The sequence below is a fragment of the Lissotriton vulgaris genome, chromosome 6 (assembly GCF_964263255.1).
Source record: "Lissotriton vulgaris chromosome 6, aLisVul1.2, whole genome shotgun sequence".
NCBI lineage: Eukaryota > Metazoa > Chordata > Amphibia > Caudata > Salamandridae > Lissotriton > Lissotriton vulgaris.
Genome location: NC_141694.1, coordinates 1,077,602,365 through 1,077,620,746, shown reverse-complemented (window position 1 = coordinate 1,077,620,746; position 18,382 = coordinate 1,077,602,365). Strand labels below are relative to the sequence as shown.

General features: G+C 45.8%; 1 protein-coding gene across 1 annotated transcript in view; it reads right to left on the bottom strand.

Annotated features, from left to right (window-relative positions):
- Window positions 1–11,650, bottom strand: part of LOC147708438 (ectonucleoside triphosphate diphosphohydrolase 6-like) — a 99,162-nt gene extending 87,512 nt beyond the window's left edge. Inside the window, exon 1 of the mRNA XM_086925739.1 lies at window positions 11,416–11,650. The gene's annotated coding sequence lies outside the window, so the exon portion shown is untranslated. The remainder of the gene's footprint in view (window positions 1–11,415) is intronic.
- Window positions 11,651–18,382: the final 6,732 nt, after the last annotated feature.

Below are 18,382 nucleotides of genomic sequence, written 5' to 3'. Positions count from 1 at the left end.
GCACGAGGTGCAGGAAAACAGCAGACGTAGGACACCTTCCTTACCCCGCAGATCAGCCTCCCTGCCACCACAAGGAACAGCATGTTTCTATTGTAAGGACCCCAACCATTGGAAAGCAGATTGCCCAATATTAAAGAAAAGAAATGAGGACAGTAGGTACAAGCAGAACAGCGGGCAAGAGGGCAGACACTAGCACACCAACTACACTCGGCACACAGGGTACCAAGACAATCCACAACAGGAAAATGAGTCCCAGCAGCAATGGACAGGGGGGGAGGGGTGGACTCCAGTAACGAATGACTGGCCTCCACCACCGACCCCAACATCATTCTAGGGATGCCTGAAAGTGGGAAACTGCGTGATAGCACCAGCAATAGCAGTAGATCAATCCGGACCATATGTAGAGGGAGAGATATTGGGCCGGGTTGTTCCATTTCTAATTGACACAGGGGCTCAAAGATCAATGCTGAAGGAACTAACAACGCCCGAGGCTCCACTTTCTAGGACTACAATAACCACAGTAGGCATGACCGGCCAACCGATTACAGAATACCTTACTGAGCCACTACAGTTTGTAGTAGGCACAATAATAGTGCACCACCAGTTTATTCTTAGCAGATTTTGCCCCGTGAATTTGCTGGGGAGAGATTTGTTATGTAAATTGCAATGCACCATACACTGCTCACCAACAGGGATCCTTCTATAGAGCAAGGCAAATGGCCTAATGGTACAAGCCTTCATGAAATGCACAGACCCCAAAATACCACCGGAACTACGCCATTGTGTGCCACCTGAAGTCTGGGCAACAAGTGCAAATGACGTAGGGCGGGTATTGAACTACCCACTGGTACAGATAAAACTAAAGCCAGGGGCAATTCTCCCAAGAGTGCCACAATACAAAATCTCCAAAGAGGGGGAGGAAGGCATCGCACCAGTCATACAAGACCTCCTGAAGCAAGGAATTTTAAGAGAAATTCAATACAGCCAATGTAACACACCGATACTCCCAGTGAAGAAGGCCACCAAGGGCCCGAACGGGGCCCCTGTCTACAGATTCACACAAGACCTGAGAGAATTGAACAAAATAGTGTTGCCATCTTTCCCAGTGGTCCCAAACCCAGCAACAATATTATCTAACATACCAGTGACAGTTCACAGTAATGGATCTTAGCTCCGCCTTCTTTACCATCCCCTTGCACCTGGACAGCCAACATTTTTTCTCCTTTAGCTTTAGACAGAAGAGATTTTGTTGGACAAGGCTTGTGCAGGGCTATACAGAGTCACCTTCCATCTTCACACATGCCTTAAAAACAGATTTAGACTCCCTAGTTCTAAAGGAGGGATCCACGCTTATCCAGTATATTGACGATTTACTATTGGCCTCACCTTCAAGGGAAGCTTGCGTAAAGGACACCATCGCTGTCCTGTGCCATTTAGCACTAAAGGGATACAAAGTCTCCCCAAAGAAGTTACAGTTCTGCCTCACCTCTGTGAAGTACCTAGGCCATGAGTTAACAGAAGGAACAAGAAAACTGCTGCCAGACAGAATTTCGACAATCACCCATTTTCCCAGACCCCGCACTCAGAAGGAGGTTAGGGCATTCTTGGGGGTTGCAGGGTACTGTCGTCACTGGATACCAAACTTCTCTCTCATTGCGAAACCCTTACAGGCACTCACACACAAAGGTATACCTGACACTGTACCCTGGTCACAAGAATGTGAAACAGCCTTCAATGAGCTGAAAAGAGGATTGAGGGAAGCACCAGCACTAGGCATACCGGACTATAGCAAAGATTTTCACATGTTTTGTCACGAGAAGGGAGGGTGTTAAATGGGGGTCTTGGCTCAGAAACATGGGGCTTTCTACCGCCCAGTGGCATATTACTCTGCCACACTAGACCCAGTGGCCTCAGAGCTCCCACCGTGTCTGAAAGCAGTGGCAGCTGCAGCACTTGCCGTGGAACAGTCAGACAACTTAGTGTTAGGACACACACTAGTCCTACACGTTCCACATGCAGTGGACACACTTCTCACATCCACTAAGACACAGCACTTCACCAATGCACACCTCACCAGGTATGAGTTGGTACTCCTGACACCACACATTATCATCAAGAGATGTACCACTTTGAACTCTGCATGCTTGCTACCAACTGAACATGAGCTGGAGGATTTTGATTCAGATGATTCCTTTCATGATTGTGCCTTGGCCATAGATAGGCATACTAAGATACGCCCAGACATTAAAGATACACCACTCCCAGATGCTCAAGGAGATTTATTTGTAGATGGGTCATACCTAAGGGATGACACAGGAGTATTACAAGCATCTTATGCGGTGGGCACAGCTACTAGATTATTGGAAGGGCGGAAGGCTGACAGCAGCAAAGAGTGCACAGGCAGCCGAACTCGTGGCACTTACAAGGGCATGTGCGTGGGCTGAAGGAAAGAAAGTGAATATATACACGGACAGCCAGTATGCCTTTGGGGTGGTCCATGACTTTGGCCAGCTATGGGCAAAGAGGAGGTTCCTTATATCAGCAGGCCAGCAGATACAGCATGCACAATTGGTTTGTGACCTTCTCCAAGCTCTGCTACTACCTTTCAAAGTGGCTATCATAAAATGTGCTGCTCACACCTCATCAAAAGACCCCATTTCCAGAGGCAATGCTTTCATTGACCAAGAAGCAAAGAGAATAGCACTTACAGGCTGCCAGCGAACAATGGTACAATTAGTAGGCAGCGGAACAAAAACCAGAGAGGATGGTGGTTCATTACATTTTGACCCAATACATATTCAGATGAGTGTGGCCAACCAGGAAAAGGAGGAGTGGGCGCAACAGGGTTGCACACAAACAAAGGAGGGGCTATGGGTAGGGCCTAATGGCAGGATATGCTTGCCTTCCACCATGCTCCCTTCAATGAGCAGACTGTTCCACGGGCCCTCACATGTGGGACGTGATGGTATGATCAGATTGTTTTCCCAGTGTTGGTATAACTCAAAATTTCGCCAGACAGCAGAAAGGCTTTGCAACCAATGTTCTGTCTGTGCTCAATACAACACCGGAAAAGGTACACCAACTGCGCCTGGCCACTTCCCACCTCCTCACGGGCCATTTGAAAGCCTTCAGCTTGATTTTATAGACATGCCCCCCACTCAGACATACCGTTATGTTTTGGTCATTGTCTGTATGTTTAGCAAATGGACAGAGGCCAACCCCACCAAACATTGTGATTCACAGAGCGTGGCCAAGTGGCTACTGAAGGAACTACTGCCAAGGTTTGGGGTACCCTCCCTCCTGGCGTCCGACAATGGGCCTGCATTTATTTCCAATGTCATAAAGGGACTATGCAAGGGGCTTTCCATAACACAGAAATTGCATTGTGCTTACCATCCACCAGCAGCAGGCGCTGTAGAGGAAAAATGGGGTATTGAAAAATAAAATAGCTAAAACTTGTGCGTCAACAGACCTCACATGGGTAGATGCGCTGCCCTTAGCATTACTAGCAATGAGATGTACACTAGACAGAGTAACGAAGCTGAGTCCACACGACATTGTATTTGGCAGACCCATGCTCATTCCAGGACACATGTCCACAGCCCCACTGTCAGTAACTGACGACTTATTGTGTTACTGTAAGAAGTTAACGGACATTTTACGTTACCTCCATTGTCAGGTGCTGAAGTCCCTTCCAGAGGCCGCAACCCAACCAGCCCACGATCTGCAACCAGGGGATTGGATCTGGGTCAAAGCCCACACACGGAGGAATTGTTTGCAGCCCAGATGGAGGGGGCCAATGCAGGTCATTCTTACAACGGCTATAGCAGTGAAATGTGATGGTCTAACTTCGTGGATTCACGCCACACACACGAAAAAAGCGACCCCCGAGAATGAAGAACGGATCCCACTGACGCAGATACCAACAGCAGGGCCTCGCCGAGAATATAACCTTTGCTCCAGCCAACAGAAAGCTGAAGAGGTTGATTAATGATTAATGGACTGCTGCCTAAATGCAAAGGCTCCGGACTGATAGATTTCGATCTGTGTCAATACAAGCCTGCGGACAACGGTCCAGGATACAAATAACCATTTTGTGCCCAGGGAGACACATAAGTGCAACATTAACATTATTTGTCCCAAGGCCACTATTGCTCAGTGAGCTAATAAGGTTAATTTTTAATGAGATTGCCTTTCCCACGGGCCCAGAGCAAGTCCCTGAGCAAGAATTAACAGATCTACGTTTTGACATTCTCAATGGTGCCATTTTTGCGATAGAAAGTACTGGTTCTAGCATTATTCAAAACCTTGAACATTCTCCATTGTGCCGTTTTTGCAACAGAGGTCACTGGTCCTAGATTTATTCGAGACATTACATACAAGAGAAAAACAGTGGTTCAATACTTGGCTCTAAAGGACAGTTAGCATAGCGCCAAGAGGAAGAAGAACAAAATTAGGGCCTATTCACAAGCCAGAGTGGACCAAGAATAAACTTAGGGTCTATTCACAAGAAGATTGCATAAGCATAGGGAAGGGTCAGGTTTGTTCAGAGTCATGCAGTCCACTGAAAGACACACATGTAACTGGAAAGCAGTGGTTCTTGCAATATTGTTACCAGCACCAGCAATACTAGTAACAACGATGGTAATAGTATATTCTGCAGAACTTGAAATGCCGCATCTTAATGAAAGAGTGGGGGATGGGAGTGGTGAAACTGAGCCAACCAAATCCCCAAAAGACTATGAACAGAATATGACCATGAATAATACTGAAATGGGGGTGGATGTGAATAAAGGGGACCAAGGAAGATTGTGGGATACATACGAAGGGAACCAGTATATTGAAATGCTGAAACTATATGTGACAATTTTGAATATATCAGACTGTTATATTTGCACACACCTGCCCACAGATGCCACACATAGTTTGAAGTACAATGTGCTGCCGGTATCCAAATATGTAGGCTGTGTTCTGATGCGTGACATGTTACTAAGTCAACACAACATGTCTGTGTCGGTATCAACAGGTGTAACTTCATCTGAAATACTGGCTGCTGATTCCAGCGGTAGCACTGGCTATAGCTATAGCAGGAAGCCAACAACCCCTCCTCTCAGATCCAAGAGAGTCCCTTGCATGAATACACAGCCAACGAAGGGAGACCTAGAGATGTTAAAAGGATTTGACAGGGCTTCTAGGAATGAAGCTTGGAAAGGCCGAGCAGGCTGGGATGACATAGGTGCAAAGGAGACAGGCAGCATGAAAGTGCCAAGGTTCAGAGTAGGGGAAGTTTCAGCCCCTTCCTGTATCTTCAGGGATAAAAAGATAACACAAAAAAGAATACCGGTTTTGCCAAAAGGAGCTACCAGAACATGCAGTTTTTCAGAACTGCTGTCCAGAGACAACTGGAAAGAATGCATTTCATTTGGATGCACATTCGAAGAAGTTGCTTGAGGAGAGCAGGGTTTGTTTGACTGTGAGGACAGGATAAACAGGATAAAAGGCATACTACCCACCAAGACAGATCCCCAGATATACATGGGGACCAGTAGTTGTAACCATACAACCAGACTAACTCGAGTTAGGAGGCGTGACGAGCCGTCACCAGGTCTGGTAGGTTATAAGGGCCTTTTCTTTGTCTGTGGTCCATAGGCATACTTCTACCTGCCCCCAGTATGGTATGGAAGTTGCTACCTAGCATCCATCATCCCACAGATGACCCACTTCACAAAATTAGTGCCAGCAAAAAAGAAAGAGTTGACACTAGTCAGGGCCATGAGAACACCCGACTGGGTAAATAACATATTAACAGGTTTTGGGGCAATGGTCCCAGTAGTAGGCAATGTCTATTCCTCAGCAAGGATACATCAGTTATCCAGGATGATTGAGGATTTAGCGGACTCTACCACTGATGCCTTAGGAAATATAACAGAAGAACTCACCTCCATGAGAGCGGTCGTGGTCCAGAACAGGATTGCTCTCGATATCGTTCTGGCCAAAGAAGGTAGAGTCTGTTCCATCCTTCATCAAGTATCTTCCCTGGCCCAGAGCCAATGCTGTGTATTCATTCCGGATAACAGTGGGAATATAAATAAGGCAATAAGAAAGATCAAAAACATTAAAGATGAGGACCACGGTATACACACAGGAGGCCTATGGGAAGACATGATGAACTGGTTCACAGACTGGGGTTCTTGGATACTTAAGGCAATTATAATAGTGGTAGCAGCCTTTTTGACGCTATGCCTCCTGATCAAGCTATGCCCAGCTTGTTGTGCAGTGATTTCCAGCTCCTGTGCCCGCTGCCTATCCAGGAAAGGTAATTCAACACACCACACCCATAAGGATGAGGATGAGGGACAGGAAATGATGAGCACAGATGGTTTCTGAATAGCAAATGATTCGGTATCAGATCTGGGAATGATGAAGCAGATATTTCTAGGATACCAAATGCATATGTTGCCAGGCCTATAGTCTTCTTTGAGCTACTAAAGAATTGACACCAGCAGGAATTCACAAAATGGTCGCACGCTCCACTTTGTGTGTTAGACAGCTGCAACGTGCAAAGCAACGCAAGGCTTTCCGAGACCAAACACGCCAGCTTCCAGCTTGCTATTGCAAAACCTCACATTTCGGTAATCATGTCGACATGACCTGGCCGGTCACATCCGTGCCAAGTCCACGTATACCAGAGGCACAGATTTCACCTTTAAGGGAAGCCCAAATCTGCTCTTGTAGATAGCACGTGGGCAGCAACACCGGGGTATAGACATATTTCGAGCCTTAAAAGGGTATCACACCACAATTGCCCTTCATTGATTGGTCCAGCAGGACATAGTCTGATCCAGGTTACGTATGCTATGATGCCCATCCTGTAGGGCTTGTAACTATAAAATGTCTCTGCACTGTCATACCAATTGGACACTCAGTAAGCTTTGCTGAGGTCTCCGTGTGCACGTATATTTTGCATTCTGGTTGGGTTCCCAATAAACCTTGCAAACAAATGTGCTGAGAGCGAATTGTTTATTTCAGTGTTGTCATTTACCTTTTATTTTCACTTTTTCACATGAGCTTCGACAGAACCAACGCATCCCCTAAGCATCAGTAGGGACCCGACGCATCACCGTTCCTGCGTGTAAGGAACCAACGCATCACCTACCCTGCAACACTTTCATCGTATAGCGGTACGCATCCAAAGGTACATTGAACTTAAAGTGTCGCATTTACCATCTAAAGAGAACTAAGCTAATTCTACAATTTTTAAAGTACAGCATTGTGGATTTTTGTCGTTTGTGGTCTTGTGTTAAGTCTATATAAAAATACCTATTTTTATACTACAACTTGTGTGGCGTCCATCTGTAGTATTGTCACTAGGTTACTGTATGTGTTCACAAATGCTTTACACATTGCCTCTGAGATAAGCCTGTCTGTTCGTGCCAAGCTACCAAGGGGGTGAGCAGGGGTTACTTTAGGAGTATACCCCCTTACCCTGACTAGACGCAAGGGTCCCTATTTGGTCAAAGGTACTTACCTCTGCCAACTAGAGACCCCCAAATCTAACAGTGCCCATGCTGCTAAATTGTGTTAAATAATTTGTCATCAACAAAGTTCACAAGGACATTTTTTATTTGTAGTCCCCGCGGAATTGTGTTGCTTTTCAGTTGTTCCAATAATTCTTGGGCATGTAAAAATGTTCTCATTTGTTTTCTTTTTTAACCTCTTCATTTTTTCTATCTTATCTGACTAGGAACTAGAACTCAAAATTGTGCCACTACTCAATAGAGATGGATTGTCTAAGAGTTTAGCTATTTGATCCTCAGTGTAAGGCTCAGTTATATTCTACTTAACCAGATGAGTTAGACGTGCAAAATCACAAACAAATGCAAAGTGCTAAGTATTCACAAATATACACAGAAATATTCTAATACAAATAGATGAACTCGCCTCTTGGGAGCTGCCCCAAAGTTAAAGTCAACGTTCAAAGGATTTGGCACAGCAATACGATGTCCTATCAAGAGGTAGCATAATAATATGAAGAAAAATACCTAAGGGGCCAAGGGACATGTGACCCTTGGTTAAGAGGGAGCGGAGATGGAGGTCCATATCTACAGACAGGAGAAAAGACTAACCAAACAACTCAGACAATTCTTACACCGTTTTCAAATTTAAAATCCAAAGAAATCAAGTCATCAGAAGAAATTCCACTCAGGATTCTAAAGGAATAGCAAAATCCACCAGCTCTGACCAAAGATCTTCTTATAACAACCAGATCAGCAACAAAACAGAAATCTGCACCTGCCCTACATCCCGTCCTATGCAGTGGAATGCTGATTGCTGGGGATAGTAAAGATACTGTTGAATAAGTTAGCATCACCTTTCTGCCGCACACCAAGGATGATTCTGGACACCTCGTGCAAATAAAGATCAATATATTAAAAAAAATAATAATAACTTTATTTTTCAGTTTTATATTGTACAAACATTTAACACCCCCCCCCCCCCCCCCCAAATTGGCATCAAAACAGCACGTATACATTTCGACCGACTCATTAAGGCATTTTCGTGGACTAGAGGCCGCATCGAGGTACACGATCCCCCAAAAGACATAGCAGAATAACATACAATACATAAGCATCCTTGTGAGTACCTAACCCGTTCCTACACTACCCAGACTACTAGCTGCACCTTTAGCAATATATTAATACCAAGATATCAGAAATTAATGGTCCCTAATCAGCAATAAACAAAATGCCATAATCACCAACACAGCCAAAATGCTCACGAAGAACTTTCCCAGGCCAAACTAAATATGAAGCTCACCTGGATAAGAAGAATCTTGGATGAGAAGTGGCATGGTGCCAAGACCTGAAGTGCCAATGGTACAAGAGCCTAAGACCTGATGGCCTTACTCACTATTGAGCAGGGAATTCACCTTACTACTCAGGCAGAAATAGCAACTTGTGAAGAAAAGTATTCTAGCTGAACTTACTGTGGATCTATATAGACAACTTCAACATTTTCCCGGCACCTACATAAAAAGAATACACTTAAAGCAAACTGAAAGCCTTCTGGTATCGTTATTAATCCTCCCTTTTGTTAGGTTCACTCCTTTTAAGCGCCTGCACTTTTTCATAATTTATTCTGAGTTCACAGCTTATTAGTCAGAGTTCATATGAAGAAGTGCTTTTTTATAGTACGGGACAGAGATTTTTCCTAATGTCTATTGCAGTATTTTTGATGAACACACCACTAATTATTTTACTCTCTTCTTTCATTTTTTTATTTTTACCTAAATTCTTAGATTACAAACTTAGAGTTGCCTTAAGTGATTTGTACCCCTATGTTGCAAAAAAGGTTCCTACAAGTGGAAGTGCTAAATTAACTTGAATCTTGAGGAGAGTAAATTGTTAACAAGCTGGCAAAAATGCATGGGTCTCCAAACCTCCAAAGCATGAGGAGGTAGGTAGTACCTGTGAAGGTGTTCCATTCAATATAGTCAATATCGAACAGCCATTTGACCCAAAGATTTGATGTTAATCCACAATGACTTCTCAGTGAGAAGGAATAGAAAGGTTCCCTGCTCCTTCTGGAGAACAGGCTCTTGTCCGAGAACACACCATCTTCAATCAAATGCAACTCATCCAACACCACAAACCTATTTACTCGACTGATTTTTACTTTCTCTGGGAAATCTTGAATGTCTTCGCTTCACCCTTTGCACTCTCCTGTCAAGTGGTCATCGTATTTCTTCTTTGAGGCTCCCTCTTCTCTTCATCTGCTCATGCATCTCCTGATTTTCTAAGTCTCTTCTTTAGGACTCCCGCCACTATTGTATTTCTCTACTTAGGTCATTTTAAAGCTCGCAACTAATTTCTCTTACTTTTCAGGTTTTTTTTTCATTATTACTGAAACGGAGATTCAATTGGTCCTTCTACTTCAGTGAAAATACAAGATTTTTTTGTCACAATAGCTATACCATCATAATCTTTTATTTGACAGTTACTTACATAAAAGTACACACATAAATACAGTTCACATAAAAGCAATAAAATCAATAAGACTCCTTAAAACCTTATTAAGATCATTGGATCATTACTTGTGTAACAAATTGTAAAATCATCGTCAATCATAATGTTTCTCAGTATGTCCTGAGCCACTGACTTATAATCTTGAGTTCCAATAGCACCACGTGAGGAAGGGTCAATAAATTAGAGGGTCACGCTCAAAACTTGCTCAAATCACATTACTAACAGCATTACACAGTACAGTAGGGATGTCAGTGCCCAATACTACGCTATCTGATTCTCCATACCCTTACTGGAAAATGGGACAAAGCAATCACAGTCGAGGGTGTGGAGTCAGATCAAAAAACTCTGGAGACAACCCTATAATTCCAGATCGCCATACTCCAATAAAGTGGAAGTATCCACTTCTTTCTATTATTTGAATATCACTGAGATAAAAATAATATGAGATTAATGCATTCTTTCACTAGAGGACAAAAAGGGCAGATCAGATTTAGTTATCTGCCATGGGATCTCGAGTTGACAGTGTAAGGGCATAATGGTAAAGTACCAAGACGAAATTTGGTGTGCAAGGTGTTTTGCTAGTGGGGGTTCAATGGAATCCATATACTCTTATCTCCTACAATAAAACATATTTTACTGAAAATAATATCTGAACTGAAAATCAGCAGAAAGTAATGTTTGTGACGTCGGAGCATCAAATAATACACCATAAATATCAAGAAAACTAAACCAAGGTGAACAATCCACCTAGCACCTCTCAGACTAGTTCTTCATGCAGCAACACGCTTTGTTTCAGAACACATCACTCCTATTCTACGTTTCCTTTATTGGCTTTCTACAGAGGCAAGATAACAATTTAAAACAGCCTGCATCACACACAAAGCTCTACACTCCTCTTCGCACTTACACCTGAGGATCTAAAAATGTCAGGCGTCAATCAGCACTTTAAAAGTGTTCAGCCCCTACATCTTGAGCCCCCCACCTCAAGAGAGAACGTTATATGTCCCAATCCTTTCATGAAAGTGTCATAAGATTCTGGAACTTTCTCCCCAGAACATCCGCATGACCTCATATTACGTGGCATTCAAAATGAGCACAAAACTCTCTTGCCACTTTTGGTTAACTTCACATACTTCCACCCGCCTTCGGAAACACCTCAGCCTTCCCCTGCTCTATTCGTTGATGAACGTAACATGATACAGTGTTGGTTGATATTGACTGTTCTTGTGTTACCTACTAAGTGCTGAATCTATTTTACAGCGCTCACGGGCGTAATAAGCGCTATATAAAATCAGATAACCTAAGAAATAAACATAATTTCGTATTACATTCAGTTGATTAGTGCTTAAAAGTGAAAAGAAGAGTTTTACTAATTAAGCGGTTACATTACCCTCTTCGGCTCGTGCATGGCCCAGATTTTTAAGTCATGATGCAAACATGGGCCGGCATTACCGAATCAGGCAGAGCTCTCCAGTCTTCCTCCTTAAAGAGGTTTTTAGCACTCAGATACCCTCTGCATTTTCATCTACTCTAGATAAGGCTTGGCGATACATTCGGATAAGTAGCCAGCACTGATTGACAAGTTAAAGGAACTCTGACGGAAGGAACGTGAAGCATCGCTGCTTCATAACTCCTGCGATTGGAGAGGGGGAAAAAAGAGCCGCCCCGGAAGTGACTGCCACTGCAGACCCAGAAGTGCTCAACAAGCTGTACGTGGAAGGGAGGGTCCATGATAACAGTCTAACGCCGGTTGGAGGAAGACTCGATCGGCGTCCCTAGCAACGACGGCGTCACGTGACTTGTACGTCGGTTCACGGACAGTAACTATTTTTGTACATTAGATGAGCCTGCCTGCCTGCCTCCGGTTGAAGTCGATTTTGGGTGACTGTCTGGGAAAGTGGACTTCTGAGAACCGGGGGTAGTGGTTATCAACTCAATTTACGGGTGAAGCGCCGTACGACAGGCAGAAAAGGATGTGGGCAGTGTTTCCTTCAGGCAACATGGGAAAGAAGAAGAGGAGGCGTAAACAGCCTTGGGAGAGCCAAACAAGGGTTCAGCCTGGCATGGGGAGCCGAGTCTTTGAAAGATATTAATCGGGCAAAAAATGGCATGAAAAAATGATAACGTCTTTAAAATGAAAAAAAACAAAATGTTAAGCAGTTGTCTGTCTCTCTAGTGAATGATTATGAAGCGTCATCATTTTAGGCTCCACCCTCTATGTCATTTATATGCATTTACGTGTGATTCGTATATTCAATATGTGTATAATATTCATTAACCGAGATTCGTTGGTTGGAGAACAGGTATTCCTTGAAACCTAGTCAACATAAAATGTGAACTTCACCACAGAGCCGGGCCCCGATTCCTTCCTTTACGTTCTAGGCGGAGGGTTACATTTTTTTCTAGCAGCTCACACGTCAAGAATTTTCGATTCTAATAAGGAGGCGAGGATTATGCTTCTATTTCTTTACTGAAGCTACTACAGTAGCCAATAAACTTTAATCAGAATAACTCGGAAGGAACGCCCCTCCTTCTAAACACCAATCACATTACCCTAGGGCACAACTCCTAAAAAAAGAAGTGGGGGGACGCTGATGTCACAACAGGAAGTGACGACACGAAAGGTGGCTTGCACCATCAGACTCATTGCCTCCCCTAGCTCACCCCTTAGATGCGATTGCATCAGAGAAGCCAGCACGTGAGCAGCGTTCTGAATGAGCTCTGATCTCGCCCCAGAGAGACCAAAGAGTGAATGTGTGGCTCCATTTGCTCAAGTTTTCGAGCTCCCGGTGAAATAAGTGGGAGGACGCCGTCCACCCACGTGGTACCCCGATTCGAACCCTGCATTACCCCCATAGGTATAAATGTCCAGGCAACCATCGTCCATCCTCTTTCTTTGCGAATCATTAAACCCAGTCCATCAACTTGAACCATTGAATCCAACTCCGTCGATTTACACCATCAACCCGAACCATAACTTCAACAAAGGTACTCTTTCACTTGATCTTGTCACTGTTTCTTCCAGATTCTTCAATTCTATGTCAGGACAGGAGGCTCCGATTATGCTTAGTCTCATTTCTTTACTGACACATAGCAGCCAATCACAATACAGTAAAGAAAAAACAGAAAACAGGGCAACCATAGAGTACACCCATAGTATATAAACAGTCTCAGAGGTAACCACTTCCTCTTTCTTTGCTGCTCCGCAGCCAGTTAAGTCTATTTATCTTTTCATGCTAATGCTAATGTGACTATTGTTATATATTTCATTGTGCACTTGCCTTGTCTTGCGCTTCTTACAGCCTGCGCGCGGCTTGTGCATGCTTTAATTGCCTGGTTCGCCTTTCGGTGCCGGTATTTGTTAGTCCGACGTCCGTTTCTCGGCGCGTTTGTTGGGAGCGCGTGGCTCGCCTCCCAGTGCCTGGCCGTTTGTGCCGGTCGCTTTTGGTGGAGCGGGAGTAGGGGTCCGCGGCTCGTATTGAGAGCGCGAGCGCTCTCGAGCCGGTGTTGTTTCAGTGGCATTGCAGGTCGCGCATGCGCGCTGCTTTATTTCCGGCTCGAGGCGTTTCTTCACACGCCCGCCTGCCGGTTGAGTGAAGGACCGCTGTTTTCTCTGCGCTCAGCCCACAGCCCTGAACTTTTGACCCCGCTTGACGCCGGAGCTCAGGAAAGAGCTTCGGTTGTATCTATTTGTGCATAGGCTCTGCCTAGAGTGTTTTGACGGCAGGCTTTCTCCCTCCACATTTGAATTGTTTTCTTTACTCGAGTTTTACCTCAGTGAAGCCTGCTTTTGGGGTCACACTCCCCCATTACTGGTATCTCTGGTACCCCATATATTTCTACAGTCTTGTGGGCATTGACTTTTGCACGTTGTTGCAATGGCTGAATATTATGAAGAGGATGAAGACTGTTATTTTGAGGAGGAGGAAGATACTTCTCTTGAGTATGACCTAGTGGAGGAGTTGGATAAAGGTGTTCAGCATTCCGTCAACAAGGCTCTGGTGAGAGCCATTAATCCTCTTAAACGCCATCTTAGTGAATATGCCATTCAACAAGGCTGGTTGCCTCCTTCGCAAAAATCCGCAAAGTCTCCTGCTAACCCCCACAAATTGGATTTTCAGAGACTGGCGAAGGTTTTATCGTCTGACAAATCCAGGTCTTCTATTTCTCTTGGTGCGGAGGAGTCAGACCATGGTCAAGCCTCTTCAGGTCATGACTCTCCTCCTAGGAAACGTCTCCGCAAAGAGCATTTTGTTGACGCCCTTGAGTGTCCCCCCCTTCTCAATTTTGAACCTGAGGACATTATCCACCCAAATTCCACGGCATGGCTTCCCGCTCCAGCGGTAGCAGCTTACCTAGAGGCGCATGTTCGCCAACCTTTTGACGCGTCTGTTCGCGCTCGGCTGCGCTCAGAGTGCCCGAGGCCTGACCTGGCAGACCATATTGCTGAAACACCGGAGGTGGACCCTATGATGGTCACCTATCTTAAGAAATATTCTAAAGACCCCAAGAAGGGCTTGGACCGCTCCTGGCGGTCTTGTCAGGACAAACTTATGGACATGTTGGGTCCCTTATCCAAGATCCTGGACCTTGGTTTCAGGGCCAAGGAGGCCTCGGCGACAGTTAACCCTGACGAACTAATCGAATGGGCACAAAGAGCTGTGTGTATGTTTGGGAACGTCAATTGTGCCATATCAGCAGAACGTCGACGTTCCATTCTCCTGAAACTGGATCCGAAGTTGGCAGAGCTGGCCACCTCTGAGGCAGGTCTGGAGGCGCAGGGTCTCCTTTTTGGCCAACCATTCCTGAAGGAATTAACTAAGTTTGTTTCTGCCTTTAGTGGCATAGATAAGGCACAAGCCTCCTTGCGCCGGGCCATGCGTCCGGTTTTCAGCAAGGCCGGACGACAAAGGGGACGGTCGTTCGGCCGCGGTTCTCATCAGCAGTCCCAGAAGGGTGGATCGCAGCATCGTGGTGGCCAATACGACTCTGGCTACTCCACCCGCGCCAACTTTTACCCTTCCAGAAAGGGAAAGGGCCAGTATGGTAAAGGACGTTCCGGTGGTCATCAGGGACAATACCAAGATTCCCACTCTACAGGTGAGCCTGATTCGCGCATGCGATGTGATGTTGGGGGGTCGCATTCAATCTTTCCTGCAGAATTGGCGCATGCTCTCCAGCGATGCTTGGGTGCTACAAACTGTTCAGGGGTTCAGAATAGAATTCTATCACCCGGTGCAGCAGTCTTGTCCCCCTCCTTGTCTAAGTTTTTCTCTTCAGGATCAGGTTTTTCTCTCAGAGGAGATAGATTCTCTACTAAAAAAAGGGGCGGTGATTCCAACCACCCGTCATCCGAAGGGGTTTGCCAGTTCTGTCTTTCTGGTCGAGAAGAAAGGGGGCGGTGCTCGTCTTGTTCTCAACCTGAAAGACTTCAACAGCGAAGTAGTCTATCGCCATTTCAAGATGGAGGGCATCCATCTGTTGAGGGATCTCCTTCGAGAAGGGGATTGGATGGTCAGGCTGGACCTCAAGGATGCTTATCTTTCGGTCCCGATTTACAAACCTCATCGCCGTTTTCTCCAGTTCCTCTGGCAGGGAGTCTGGTACGAGTATCAGGTTCTCCCGTTCGGTCTGTCGTCAGCACCATGGTGCTTCACAAAGCTGTTGAGACCTGTGGTGGAACATCTTCGGTCATTGGGTGTCAGGCTGATTATTTATCTGGACGATATTCTCCTTATGGCGGATTGTCCTCTCAAACTTCTTCATCATCTGGAATTATCCATCACACTGTTACAATCTCTGGGGTTTCTCATCAATGTCCAGAAATCGGTTTTGGTACCAGCCCAGCGTATCGATTTCCTGGGATTTCAGATCGACTCGATTACTTGTCAGCTTCTCTTGCCCAACCAAAAGATGCGTTATATCAAGAGAGAGTTGACATCTGTTATTTCCAGACCGACTGTGTCATTGAGGTCGTTGGCGCGTGTAGTCGGCCTCCTGGCGTCCTCCATTCAGGCGATTTTTCCGGGTCCCCTTCATTACAGGGCGATGCAGCGCCTGAAAATTCTTCATCTCCGGAAAGGGCTCAGATACTCCGATCAGATTCCTCTTACGGAGGAGGTCCGGTGGGAGATGCAGTGGTGGTTGGACCACATGGAGGCCTGGAACGGCAGGGCCCTCTTCGGTGTGTCTCCGGATCTGGTGATAGAGTCCGATGCCAGTCGTTGGGGCTGGGGAGCCCGTTGCGGCTCGGTCTCGACCGGGGGTCGTTGGTCCCCTCAGGAATTGAAGCTTCATATCAACTGTCTGGAGCTCCTGGCGGGCTCATTTGCGATCAAATGTTTTTCTCCTCTACAGACCAGTTGTTGTGTCCTTCTCCGGATGGACAATGTCTCGGCAGTCCGCTATGTGAACAAACTGGGCGGGACCAGGTCCAGAATCCTGGCGGAGATCGCCAAAGATTTTTGGCACTTCTGTCTGCAGAACAAGATCACTGTTATTGCGGAGTACCTCCCGGGATGCCACAATCAGATAGCGGACTGGCACTCCAGGCACCTTCGGGATTTCAGCGATTGGAGGCTGCATCCCCGGGTCTTCCGTGCTCTCCATCGGCGTTGGGGTCCTTGTCATCTAGATCTCTTTGCCTCACGCCTCAATGCGCAACTACCGCATTTTTACAGTTGGAGACCGGACCCTCAGGCTCTGGCCACGGATGCCTTTCTCCAGCTGTGGCCAGCGACCCTATGTTATGCCTTCCCTCCATTTCTAATGATTCCCAGGGTATTGGCCTACTCCAAAAGATTTCAGACGGATCTGATTCTGATTGCCCCTCTCTGGAGGGCTCAAGCGTGGTTTCCGGTCCTTCTAGAAATGTGTTCGGCCCCACCGTTTCTCCTTCCCCCATTGTGGAATCTCCTGTTGGACCCTCTCGGAGGTCCTCATCCCCTGATCCTCTCAGGCTCCCTTCCTCTTCTCGCGTGGAGGATCTCGGGGAACGCTGGTCGCTCCCAGGCCTTTCAGGCGACGCTTCCAAGCTCCTTAGTGAAGCCTGGGCTCCCAATACTCACAAACGGTATAAGGGGTCTTGGAAGCGTTGGTGTGATTGGTGTTCACAACAACAAGTTGATCCCGTTTCAACAGATATCAGCATGATTGTTAATTTTCTGGCTTCCTTGGCCACCTCTGGTCTGGCTTATTCGACTGTTAACGGTTTCCGGTCTGCTATTTCGGCGGGTCATGCCCACATAGATGGGAAGCCCGCGGGTGAACATCCTTTTGTTTCCAGGTTACTTAAAGGAGTTCGATTTGCGAAACCTCCCACCCCTAAGTATGTTACTTTGTGGGATGTTTCTGTTGTCCTCAGATTTTTGGAGGCCTGGCCTCCCAATGCTTCTTTATCCCGCAAGCAACTTTCCGCGAAACTAACTATGTTGCTATGTCTGGTTTCTTGTAAGCGCGTGTCGGATGTACACGCTTTGGATCTGGCAGGTCGCTGCTTCACTCCTGAAGGTGTTTCCTTTCGTCTCTCCAGACGTACCAAATCTAATACACCTTCTATTTCTTATCCTTCTTTTCCTTCTCACCCCAACCTTTGTGTGGTTCAATGCCTGAAGGATTACGAGGTGAGTACTGCTTCTTTGCGCTCAGACATGCAGGGTCCATTGCTGATTGCATTACAAAAGCCTTTTCGACCTGTTTCTCCAGCTACCTTGGCGCGCTGGGTGAGAGGGCTTATGTCTGAAGCTGGAATTGATGTTTCTGTGTTTGGCGCGCACTCTGCACGTGGAGCGATGGCGTCCAAAGCTTATTCCATGGGCGTAACTCTGTTTGATATCATGAAAGCTGCAGATTGGTCATCTGCTTCTGTGTTTAAAACCTTTTACTTTAAGCCTATCGATAGTGTTGCTTCTGTGGTGGTAGATCAGCTTTGAACAAGCATAATCGGAGCCTCCTGTCCTGACATAGAATTCAAAATTTGCAAACATTCGTGACAAGAATTTTCAATTCTATTAAGGACTAGGAGGCGAGGATTATCCCACCCGTTATATATGCATGTATCTATTATGTTGTTACTATGCATTGCTTCATGGATTTTTCTCCTAATGAAATGTAATAAATGCTTTGATATTTTCTTTACCCACCCTTATTTGCTCATGATTACACAGGATGTGTATTACGGCTTTGTATCTTGTTTCAGGTTCTGATCCCAAGTGAGGTTCCTCCGGCTCAGCCCTTATGGTCGTTCTGCTGCGAGTTTCTGCTCCTCGTTGGCCTGCTTCTGTTCCTGTGGCTCTTGGAAGTTCCTCCGCCTCCACGTTCAGATTTTGGTCCTTTCGATTGATGTCTTCCTTGGTTCG